This window comes from Borostomias antarcticus (genome assembly GCF_949987555.1).
Source record: "Borostomias antarcticus genome assembly, contig: scaffold_621, whole genome shotgun sequence".
Lineage (NCBI taxonomy): Eukaryota > Metazoa > Chordata > Actinopteri > Stomiiformes > Stomiidae > Borostomias > Borostomias antarcticus.
In genome coordinates, this window is record NW_028176671.1 from 1 (window position 1) to 12,500 (window position 12,500).

Sequence of the window (12,500 nt, forward strand, 5' to 3'; positions counted from 1 at the left end):
CCTCTCTTCCTCTCTCTCTCTCTCTCTCTCTCTCTCTCTCTTCTCACCCTCTCCCTCTCTCTCCTCCCTCCCACCCTCTCTCTCTCCCTCTCCCCTCTCACCCTCTCTCTCTCCCTCTCTTTCTCTCTCTCTGTCTCTCTCCCCACCCTCTCCCTCTCTCTCTCCCTCTCTCCTCCCCATCCTCTCTCTCTCCCTATCTTTCTCTCTCTCTCTGTCTTCTCCCCACCCTCTCCCTCTCTCTCTCCCTCTCTCCTCCCCATCCTCTGTCTCTCCCTCTCTTTCTCTCTCTCTCTGTCTCTCTCTCCACCCTCTCTCTCTCCCTCTTTCCTCCCACCCTCTCTCGCTCCCTCTCTTTGTCTCCCCCCCCCGTCCACCCCCCCTCTCCCTCCTCTGGACAGGGAACCCCCTGCTGATCAACTCGTCCCTGCAGCCGGACCTGACGGTGTCCAGAACCTACAGCAGCCCCATCTGCTTCAGGACTCCATGGACAAGGAGCTGATGGCCGAGCGCGTCGCTCCTCGACCCGCTGCCCGACCTCAAGGTCAAAGGTCAGCGCCGCCCTCAGCCCTTCCGGTCCTCGGTTACCGCGGGTGGTGTAGTTCTCAGGGGGGCGGAAGTTGTGTGCGATTGTTTGCTCACTTAATAAGCTGTATTAACTTGATCAAGCAGTAGCCCTTTATTTACTCGGGTGCCTCGTACGTTGGGTTGTAGATGCTCAAATACGCGGTCAACATTCAACTAACAATCCACTAACAATAGCCTAAACTAGCTGGGGAATATCTACAGTTGCTGTTCAGAGTTTGTTGATGTCAGAAGACGTTTGAAAGGCCTTTAAATGAAGAGTGACCGAACAATCTTTTTAATTTAGCCATTTGTTTAATAAATTAAGCCACATTGGCGTTCACATATCTTTTTCAAGTGATTCTGATGTAACGTCTATGAGCTGTGACCTGAGGGAAACGTCCCATTTTCGAACATGACAAACAGGCCAGAGTTCCTTCATGGTGTCCCTGGGCGTATCGGAGAGGGCGGAGTTCCACGTCAAGCCCCACCCCCAGACCTTCCCCCGGGGGCTGGCCCCGGACTACAGCGGCGTGGGCGTGGACGCCACCCTGGGCGGGCGAGAGAAGAGCCTCTTCACCCCCTCCAGGCCCTCCCTCAGGACGGCGGGGGTGTTCGGACACGCGGGGGGCCGTCTGGTGGTGCCCAACACAGGTGTGGGGGGGGGGGGGACCCAGGGGGGGGGGGGCGACCCAGACACTCATTCAAACATGGCCTCATTCAAGCGCATTGTGTTGCCTTTGTGTATAAAATGCGCTATACAAATAAAGTTTGATTTGATTTGAAACAGGGCCATGTACGCAGATACTGCCTTATACACACAAACACACACACTCTCTTGCTCTCTCTCTCACACACACACACACACACACACACACACACACACACACACACTCTCTTGCTCTCTCTCTCTCACACACACACACGGATGTAAAAACTGCAGAGAAAGGCCGCTGATATTGAAGACAGTGACACATGAGGGTGGGTTGAGCGAGAGCCAATCGGGGGGCCGCGTCCGCCTCGTTGCTCCCCACTGGCACCTTTATCAACTGCCAAGCTGGATCGCCACGGGAGACGATAATTGTCTGCAGCTTCCAGCGTTGGCTGTACAGTAGTGAGCTGTGGCTGTACGTGTGTGTGTGTGTGTGTGTGTGTGTGTGTGTGTGTGTGTGTGTGTGTGTATGTGTGTGTGTGTGTGTGCATGCCTGTGTGTGTGTGTGTGTGTGTGTGTGTGTGTGTGTGTGTGTGTGTGCGTACGTGCGTGTGTTGCTGAGTGTTGGCAGCGTTGATTTAAAAGCCCCTGAAGGGTCTACCTGGCTGTCACCTGCAGTAAAGGGACCTGACAGCAGAGCAGGTGTTTGTGTGTGTGTGTGTGTGTGTGTGTGTGTGTGTGTGTGTGTGTGTGGCTGTGCTAGCGTCTGGTGCTCATTAACCTTTATTTAACAAGGTCTGGCGGCGGTACAAACGGACTATCACACACACACACACACACACACACACACATTAAAAGCAATAGATCAACTCCAAAGTGCCATACAGTAAAAGTGCATGGAAGACATATCATCCTGAACCATCTCTCAAATCAGCTGACCCCCCCACCCTCTGTCTCTCTCTGTCTCTCCCTGTCTCCCTCTGTCTCTCCCTGTCTCTCTCCGTCTCTCTCTGTCTCTCCCTGTCTCTCTCTGTCTCTCTCTGTCTCCCTCTGTCTCCCTCTGTCTCCCTCTGTCTCTCTCTGTCTCTCTCTGTCTCTCTCTGTCTCTCTCTGTCTCTCCCTGTCTCTCCCTGTCTCTCCCTGTCTCTCCCTGTCTCTCTCTGTCTCTCTCTGTCTCTCCCTGTCTCTCTCTGTCTCTCTCTGTCTCTCTCTGTCTCTCCCTGCAGGCGTTAGTCTGCTGGTCCCCCATGGGGGGATAGCTGAAGACACTACCTGGGAAATGTACATGACCATCAACCAAGAGGACAGCAGGTGAGGGACACACACACAAACACAAACACATACCCAAACACATAAACCCCCCCAAACACACACACACACACGGCACAGAAGCAGGGGCGTGGCACCAAATTCGGGGCCCTATACACAAGCAATCTCTGTGGACCCCCTGTTGCGGAGGGGTTTGTGTGTGGGGGGGGGGGGGGGAGGCAAGGAATTTCTTGATCTTTTCTTTGGATTGGATTTGGATTTCTTGATCCATGTCTCACACACTGGCAACAATGTGCATTGTCTGACCTCACAAATGCTCTTCTGGATGAATGGCAAGGCAAGGCAGGCTTATTTGTATAGAACATTTCAGCAACAAGGCAATTCAAAGTGCTTCACATGAGACATTAAAAGCATCAAGACAAAGTGCAAGAAACACATAAAAGGTCATATAAAACGAAATGCAAAAAAAATAGGACATTTAAAACAAAATGCAGGAAAAATGTAATACAGGAATAAAAGTTACAGTGCAGTGTATGAATGAATAATTATTTGATTGAATAAAAAGCAGCGGCAAAAAGAAAAGTCTTGATTTAAAAGAACTGAGAATGGGCAAAAATTACCACAGACACAATCCAGAATCTTGTAGAAAGTCTTCCCCGAAGAGTGGAAGCTGTTAGCTGCTGTAACTCCGTTGGTAGAGCGGGTCGTTCAGTGATCGAAGGGTCAGCGGTTCGAATCCCAGCTCCAACTGTCCACATGTCGAAGTGTCCTTGAGCAAGACACCTAACCTGCATGGCAGCTACCGCCATTGGTGTGTGAGTGTGTGTGTGAATGGGTGAATGAGAGGCCATTGTAAAGCGCTTTGAGTGCCGCTAAGGTAGAAAAGCGCTATATAAGTGCAGTCCATTTACCATATCCATAGCTGCAAAGGGGGAACCTTTCCATATTAATGCCTATGAATTTAAAATGGGATGTCATAAAAGCTCCTGTAGGTGTAATGTGTAGGTGGCCCAATACTTTTTTCTGTATGATGCTGATTAATTTATGACACTGTGGGTATTCTGGTAGTAATACATAGCTATTGTAACACACAGCTAGCAAGTGTATCTGCTGGACTCTATAGCTAGCTAGCTACAGTATCACTACACCAGCAATAGAGTCTAGAGTTGATATCAGTACACAATACTGTACACTCACTGCCGGACACTACAATTCCCCCAGAAATTGTACCCCTAGTGTGTTATACAATGCAGATATTTCGAAGTTATATTCCGGTGATTGTCTGACTGCCTACAATCGAAACTGCTGATAGCTACAGCAGCTTAAACCATTCTCTGACCTGTGCTAGCTGTGCAGTCTGCTCCCCTTTTCTCTGAGAGAAGGTTGTAAGCAGCTGTCTTCCCTCAACATTCCTCCTTTCTCTTTCCTTACTTTCTTTTCTTATTTTTGCGACCCTGATTTTGCTTTTTTGAAAAGACGTGAGATCTGCTGCCGCAACTCCACTCTCTGCACTTAGCTGCACAACTTGTGATCCAAGTGCAGGTGTGGACTAAACCATTTTGCGTTTTTTCTTCAGGGGTGAGAGGGTCCTTACAGTATCTCTACTATTTTGGGGTGATACAAACGTCGGTCTCTCAAATAATGTGTTCATCCCATTGTAATTTAGTCATGACATTAATTAATGTGAAATAAAATATTACAGACAAAAGCAAACTTTCATTCGAGGATTTTCAAGCCCCCCCCCTCCATTTGGGTACTCAGCTCCCTTTTCCCCCCTGCACAGAAGAATCAGCATCCCTCTGTACTCTCTCTTTCTCTCTTTCCCCCCTAACCCCCCCCCCCCCCCCCCCCCGCGCACACACACACACACACACGGCTCAGCAGGGGACCCAGGCTCATCAGGCACACTCTGCAGGGGTGTGTACAGTACCTGACGAGTCAGGAGGAGGGAGTCGGTCACAGCCGGCGTGTTTACAGGATATGAGCATCATGAGCTACGCTGGCTCAGCAGCGCCCGCCGGCCAAGAGCCCCTCCCCCCGCCCGTCCTGGAGGAACTGCTCACTGAAGACCACCATGACACCGTCTCCTCTGCCGTGAGCAGAGGGGGGAAGGAAGGAAGGAAGGAAGGAAGGAAGGAAGGAAGGAAGGAAGGAAGGAAGGAAGGAAGGAAGGAAGGAAGGAAGGGAGGCAGAAATGAAGGAAGGAAGGGAGGAAGGAAGGAAGGAAGGAAGGAAGGAAGGAAGGAAGGAAGGAAGGAAGGGAGGCAGGAAGGAAGGAAGGAAGGGAGGCAGGAAGGAAGGAAGGAAGGAAGGAAGGGAGGCAGGAAGGAAGGAAGGAAGGAAGGAAGGAAGGAAGGAAGGAAGGAAGGAAGGAAGGAAGGAAGGGAGGCAGGAAGGAAGGAAGGAAGGGAGGCAGGCAAGGCAAGGCAAGGCAAGGCAAGTTTATTTATATAGCACATTTCAGCCACAGGGCAATTCAAGGTGCTTTACATGAGACATTAAAAGCATTAAAACAAAAAGCAAGACATTATAGACATTTAAAACAAAAGGCAGGACAAATTAAAAGCATTAAAACATAAAGCAAGTCATTATAGACATTTAAACAAAAAGCAGGAAAAATAGAATACAGGAATAAAAGTGACAGTGCAGTATACTGATAAACATAACTCCTCTTAGAAAGCAGTGGCAAAAAGAAAAGTCTTCAGGCTTGTTTTAAAAGAACCAAGAGTTGCAGCAGACCTGCAGTTTTCTGGAAGTTTGTTCCAGATATGGAAGGAAGGGAGGAAGGAAGGAAGGGAGGGCTTCATTGTTACTCAGTCAGAAGGAACACAACAGAGGACAGCCCAGGTGCTGCTAGCGAGAGCCATTGCCATGACTTGGCCTTCAGGGCTTTCTCAGAGCTGTTACTCAAGGGGCAAAAGGCACAGTAGATAGCTTGTGAGGAATTTAATACTCTACACCTTTTTTGGGGGGGGGTTGAAGGGGGTTTGAGGATCTGGCAAGTTCTCTGGCAAGCTGGAGACGATCCCCGGCCCTGTTTTTGATCTCCCACAGATTCCTCCAAAATAAAACATCTGAGCGGGTGGTGCTTGGTCTGAGCACCTATCAACGAGTTATCTCCCCCCGACAACCTGGTTATTCCCACGCCGCTTTGGCCCCCGCGCAGGAAATGAGATTTCTTCCTCCGAGGTTGGACATTTAGTGCCAGAGGTGACATTTAATGTCATCTGGAATCAAAAGCAAGACACATCTTAACCCACTAGCCCCCCCCCCCCCCCCACACACCCCTCCCTGCGCCCCATTCCCCCCACACTCAGACCTGCAGGGGTATAGATAAAGATCAGAGGTCAGGTAAAGGTCAAGTCTGGCAGCTCACGGCCCTCTAAACCCCCCCCCTCCCCTCCTCCCCATTCCCATCATGGCGAGCCCCCCACCTTTAAGGTTCCTGCTCTTCTCCGATAAGCCGGCTACTGTTTATTCCAGCGGCGGTGGTGAGTGGCGGAACCGCGGCGCGCCGCTGGGCTGTCACTCAACGCCTATCTTCTGACTGCCAAAGAGAACGGGGGAGAAATTGAATCTTTTCATCCCATTCAAACACGGGGCCATCTACATACAGCGCTGCTCTCCACTGAGGAGAATAGGAATCGATCGGCTCCCGCCTCAGGTAGAGAGAGAGAGAGAGAGAGAGAGAGAGAGAGAGAGAGGAGGGGGCGTCGGGGCGTCTCTTTATCCCTGTGAACGCCGCAGGTGCAGGCCTGGGAGAAGATTCTGGTGAGCGATCAGCATAACTAATATGGGGGGAAAAATCTCTAAAAGTTCGACTTCATCAGTGGACTTGTGGGACGCTAAGAACGATGGTTGATAATGTTATTCCCAAACTCTTTTATTTCTCATTTACAATGGTGCCCTGGTTAGACAATATGTAATAAACAATATTCTAAACACTATAAATAAAATCACACTTGAACCTTATTTTTTTATGTCTAAGTTGACTAAGGTATATAATTTAAAAGTCTCCTGGAAACCTATTCCATGCTCTAGGAGCAACATAACTAAAAGCCGTCTTTCTTATTTCGGTTTTTGACTCTAGGTACCTTAGGAGCCAATGTGGAGTCAAGGGTCTTGGTATAGGATAGCTTTGATGTTGGGTGGTAATTGATAGGGTCTCTACAGTGTAACAGAAGTACTTAAAGCCGATTTCCACAGCTTTGGAACAGTCCCCAAGCTGAGAGAGAGATTAAAAATGTATTCGGGGGCCCAGCTACATCCGTACCAGCCAACCTAAGAAGACCCGGGTCCAAACCGTCGGCACCAGAGGACTATTTTGTGTCAATCCTCGAGGGGGCGTCGCCCACTTCCAGTCCAGTGAGCAGGCTAAAAGAGGAGCCGCGGGGATTCTTGTCACTCAAAGTCTCTGAGCGGACCGGTCTCACTTAGATCATGCTGTTGTGATATCTAGATGATTTAGTTGATCAGAAATATGACCGCCGATCTCCACAGGGAACCCGGGTTCGACCTGTCGCGCGCCCCTAACTCTGTGTAAATCAGAGGTGGCAGGGTGTGAGAGGCGGAGCGTCTGACAGGGGAGTGAGAGAGAGAGGTGGCGACGCTGTGATGATTAGAGTGCGATAGAGGGAGAGAGTGGCAGGAAGCAGTGAAAGAGAAGATGTTATATTAGCAGCGAGATCATGAGGTATTCCGTCAATGTCTTTGACAGAGCGCAAGTCTCTTTCATTCAAACATGAAAACGCTCCGTGCCATCAGTTAACCGTAACTGAATTAGGATTGGAAGAGAGAGACACGCTATCCAACTCAAACCTAATTAAATCATCCAGGAACCAGGAATCATCGAAACTCTTAAACATTCCTTTCGGAGATGATACATGGATTTGCTCTAGATAATGTGACATTCCTAACGCAAGCAATAGGCCAGTGGTCAATAAAATCTTGAGGGAAGACTCCACTTGAGTTACTTTGAGGCATATTGTATTGGTGAAAATGTCGATCAGGGAGATTACATTTCACATTAGGACATGTTGGTTTCGTTATAAGTCGAGAGGTTACTGCACAAATCCTTGAAACTGTCTTCAGATTAAAATCACCCATGATCAACGCTTCCGTAGCTGTATAGAAAGACAGCAGGTCAACTAAGCTGTCAATAGCTCATATTAGACGTACTGTACAGGAGCCCGTTTCCACTGTGTCACAGGCCACTCGGTAATCTCCACAGTCCGTGTTTGGTACCCGGAGGGTGTCATCCAGCCCTATCCTGTAGTTGTGTGCTTGTCCGGCCCTCTCTCCCAGACTGCCCCAGCTGGCCTCGAACCCATTAAGCAGCACCGCTGGCGCCGAGGGCTGGAGGCTACAGACCGTCGCTGACCTCAGGGAACCCGGGGTCGTCCTGTCGCCCGCCCCTAACTCTGTGTAAATGAGTGGTGGCAGGGTAGGAGAGGGGGAGCGTCTGACAGAGGAGTTAGAGAGAGAGAGGTGGCGACGCTGTGATGATTAGAGTGAGATCGAGGGAGAGAGTGGCAGGAAGCAGTGAGAGAGAAGTGTTGATTAGCGGTGTGATCAGTATTCCGTCAATGTCTTTGACAGAGCGCAAGTCTCTTTCATTCAAACATGAAAACCTTCCCTGCCATCAGTTGACGGTGAATATATACTGAATTTATCAGTAACCCAGACCATCTCTGCACTGTCTGACAAACTCCACCGACAGGACTAGTTATGTAGTGAAGACCTCGTCCAGAAAACGCATCATGATATCACCAAATGATTAAACCTCATCTTGCTCTGAGACTTGTTTTTCTTTGAAAAGCAAAAAGCTTTTGCATTTTTTAAAGTCAGGGTGGGACTAATTAGGCTACTGCAAGTTGAAGCAGCCGATAACCTTGGTGTTCCTTTGTTGCCTGAGGGCAAAGCTACATTTTTTCAGCCGTGCGAGGACAGGGGGGCTCGGTCTGCTCTCTCTCTAATGATCATAATCCCTTTTTAGTTGTTGATATCGCAGTAACGATTGCACAAGAGGGATGTTAAAAGTGTGTATTAACAAAAGCGAATCCAACTGGAAGCGCTCGGAATCCCGCGACGAGCGCTCCGGCCTCGCTGTTGTCTGGAGCTGATGATGCAGATAGCATAATGCCAAACGTCGTTTCTCCATAGCACTGAAACACTACGAGTACATAATGCTAATGTGCTGTAGCTCTTGTCGTAAAACATCTAGCCAGGCGCGGAGATCACTCAGGGGACTTCCTCTTCAACTTCTGAAAAACACAAATCGCCCCCCCCCTCCATTCTAAAAAGGTAAATGGACTGTTTTCAGGATTTCATCAGCGCAGCTACGTACACTGATGGCAGTTCAGGCAGGGAGAGTGCGGGAGGGAGAGACCGATTGAGCCAGTGAAGAATATAAAGTACTAATGCTACTTTCAACCACAGCAACGCAGTAGGTGCCGGAAAACCAAAACAGCCTTTGATCAATATACTCGCGCGAATGGGACCGTGCGCGTTTTTGCCTCACGCGTGCGCTTGTTCAGAGGTAGCCCCGCCCCCCCCCCCCAAGTTGTCATGTGATCTGCACGCCTGTATCTGACAGTGCACCTACATTATGTGTGCTTGTTTCAGTCGACCGTGTATGAGTGAAGTCCAGTTTGACCCGCTGACCGCGGGGCCACAGTCCCCTGTCACTGAGGGAGCCCGAGGCCTGCTGCTGGACCGATGGTGGGCCTGTACCCTCCGGCCTTCGGTCAGGCTAAAGACCCCCCCCCCCCCTCACCACCACCACCCCGGCCCCAGCCAAGCCCCAGGCTCCCAAACCCCCCGGCCCCCAGCCAAGCTCCAGGCTCCCAAACCCCCCGGCCCCCAGCCAAGCTCCAAGCTCCCAAACCCCCCCTGGCCCCCAGCCAGCCAGACAGAGGAACCCTTAATCTGTCACTGTGCTGCTGGACACTCTCCTCGGAATAAGCTTCAACAGCACCCTCGACCCACACAGCGTACACACACACACACATACACACTAACCTGTCCACCAGCTCCATCGACCCACACAGCACACACACACTAACCTGTCCACCAGCTCCATCGACCCACACAGCACACACACACACACATACACACACACATGCTACAGTAACCTCTCTACCAGCTCCATCGACCCACACACCCATGCTCACCTGTCTACTCCATCTTTACTGCCCATAAATCCCTGCTCTCTAACCTGTGTGTGTGTGTCTGTTAGCTGTGCTCAAGCGTAGACTGTAATAGTGCAGTCAGCCTAGACACTGGTTAGCTTGAACTGCCATTTTGTTTCTCTTCAATATTCAGTCAGGCTCCCATTGCAGCCATTTTCCAAAATGGACGTCGCCGAAGAGGGAGTCCTCAGTGATTAGTTCATTCCCTAACCAATCACATCGTTCATTCCCTAACCAATCACATCGCGCAGTTTCATTCCATCATTGCATTCAAAGGGCGCTGATTAGCCTGTGAGAGCTTTTTCAGACCCTGAATCGCTTTTGGAAATTAAATTGGGCATGCAATCCAGGGGCTGCAGCCAGGCTACGGTCAGGTCCCTACCGTACATGAAGAGGGATTTGCGTGTGTGTGTGTGTGTGTGTGCGTGCGCGCTGCGTCCGTTCAACAGCTCTGTGTCGGAGGAGGGTCCGGAGATCCTGCTGAGCCCAGAGGTCACGTACGGCCCACCCGGACTCGACCTGTCCTGCCCCGTCGCCATGACGATGGCCCACTGCGCCGAAGTTTCGGCCGAGAGCTGGATCGTCCGGCTGAAGAGGCAGACGCAGGACGACAAGTGGGAGGTGAGGTGACTCTGCACTCGTCCTTTTGTCCTTTCACAGGCGAGGGCACCGGCCAAGAGGATATCTTTCAGAATTGCTTTTAAACTAGTTCATTTCCGAGGCTGATTTTCGTGTGTATACGAAACACACACACACACAAACACGCACATCACACGCACCCCACCCCCTCCCCTGCCCTCCCTCACTCCATCCCCTCCCCCCCCCCCCCCCCACTTCCATCTCATTACAGTACAGTGCTGTCAGGATATTGGCCGCGCCTGCTTGTATGGCTGCTTGTCGAGGCTGGCTGCCTGTATGGTAATTCCCTCCCCCCTCCCCTCCCCTGGATTGCCTTGTATTTTGTATGTATTGCATTTTGTATGTTGCTCTTTCTTCCTTTTTTATGTGTTATTTTTATTGTGAAGCACTTTGTGCATTCGTGCTGTGAAAGGCGCTATATAAATAACGTTTACTTACTTACTTACTTACTTACTTACTTACTTACTTACTTACTAATATTATCATCAATATTTTGGAACTGCCCGGTCTTGATCTGTTTTACAGCTTTGGCTGGTTGATTTCCCAAATGCTGCCTTTTCTTGATTGCATAGGCTCCAGGTGTTTGACCACTGTTAATCACTGAATTCACTTGCGTATTATCTTTCTCCTGGATGGTTAAAGATTTCAGTTACCGGATTAAATTCAGCAAAGAATAATACTTCGGTGGATAATACTCAGTTGGATTGCTTGAGCCTGATAAGTGGTTGTTTTTTTTTTTTACCATGCTGTTTTACTCGATTGATGAACTCACATTTTTAAAACAGTCGGCGCTCGTGCCTAACTCACTTACCGAGGGAGTCGTGAAGGAACTTGCAGTGAGCATACAGTGCTACAGTGCCACTACAAGCAGGTCATTATCTCGAAGCAACGTGACGTTCGAAAACAAGGGAGTAATCATGAACGGGCATATGGTCCCATTTCCTTCATCCCCTGTGCACACAGAAACCATGCGGGTCTACCCCCTGACTATCGAAATAGATTTTCTTCCACTCCAAAATTCATTAAATGTGGTCTTTTAAACACAAGATCATTAAACAATAAGGCTCTTGTGCTGAGTGAAATCTCCACTGACGATTACCAGGATTTATTTAGCCTCACTGAAACATGGCAAAAAAAAACATCAGCTGAATTAATATCTTGCATTAAACCAATGCATCCCCCCTGGATATGCCTTCCTGGACTGCCTACTGTACGTACAGTACATCTGGAAAAGGTGGAGGATTGGCTGTCGTTTATAAATCTGGCTGCACGTGTAACGGTAGCACTCTCGTCTGCGTTGTGTTTGTCATTCGTTTGACCCATGTTGAGGGATCGTGCAGGGCGGGATGCGAACCTGCAACCTTGCGCTCGCTAGTCGGATGTGCTAACAGCTATACTAAGAGAGATATCACTATCGGTAGGGTCGTTAGCACATCCTTTATACTAGGGGAGTGAGTTTCACCAGCTACTTGCTACCATTTCCTCGGAGGTCTACCTCACTCCATGAGGGACACTCAATTCACTCAGTGACACACGGTCAAATGCAAGCATGTTGCATCCACCACACCATGTAATTGTTTGGCTTTTAAAATAATTGGGCGCGTTTCAGTGATGGGGGTTCTGATTGATTGATTGATTGATTTTTATTTATTTTTAAGACAGGGACAAGGTACAGTAGACATTAACCCTATAGAATAGGGAGAGATGCACTGTACAAGGTTATAGCTAAAACAGCTAATTTCCAATCGCAGTCCCTGGGCAAATAAATAGGCCTATACAGTCTTAAAATAGTGGGGCAAATAGTATACAGTAGGAGAGTTACATACATAGAAGGAATACAATCTACCCCGTCTGCCAAATCCCAGTATTTGTAGCTGAACTATCTGAGCCTCTCACTCTCTGAAGCTCTGAGTGTCCTGAGACGCTAATGCTCGGGGTTTCATCATCCAAGATCCAAACCGTAGCTCCCCGGCTGGTCTCACATCCCCCGCTCGGAAACGTTGGCCTCAACCAGCATGACGTTGTATATCCTCTGGGCTGGATCTAGTGAACACTGAACGCTTCGTGTCAGCGCTGTCTGATCACAAATGAATCACTTTTGATCTGGAAATACCACCCATCTCCCCCCTCCCAATCCCCCACCCCCAACAAATGTACCGTACACTTCAGGAACCTAAAAGCTATTGTGA

General features: G+C 49.4%; 1 pseudogene across 1 annotated transcript in view; it reads left to right on the forward strand.

Moving 5' to 3' along the window:
* Window positions 1–398: 398 nt before the first annotated feature.
* LOC311328207 (netrin receptor UNC5D-like) overlaps window positions 399–12,500 on the forward strand; it is an 18,777-nt pseudogene continuing 6,675 nt past the window's right edge. The window contains exons 1-4 of the transcript in view: window positions 399–548; window positions 988–1,215; window positions 2,440–2,524; window positions 10,122–10,293. The product of the transcript in view is annotated as a netrin receptor UNC5D-like (transcript). The remainder of the gene's footprint in view (window positions 549–987; window positions 1,216–2,439; window positions 2,525–10,121; window positions 10,294–12,500) is intronic.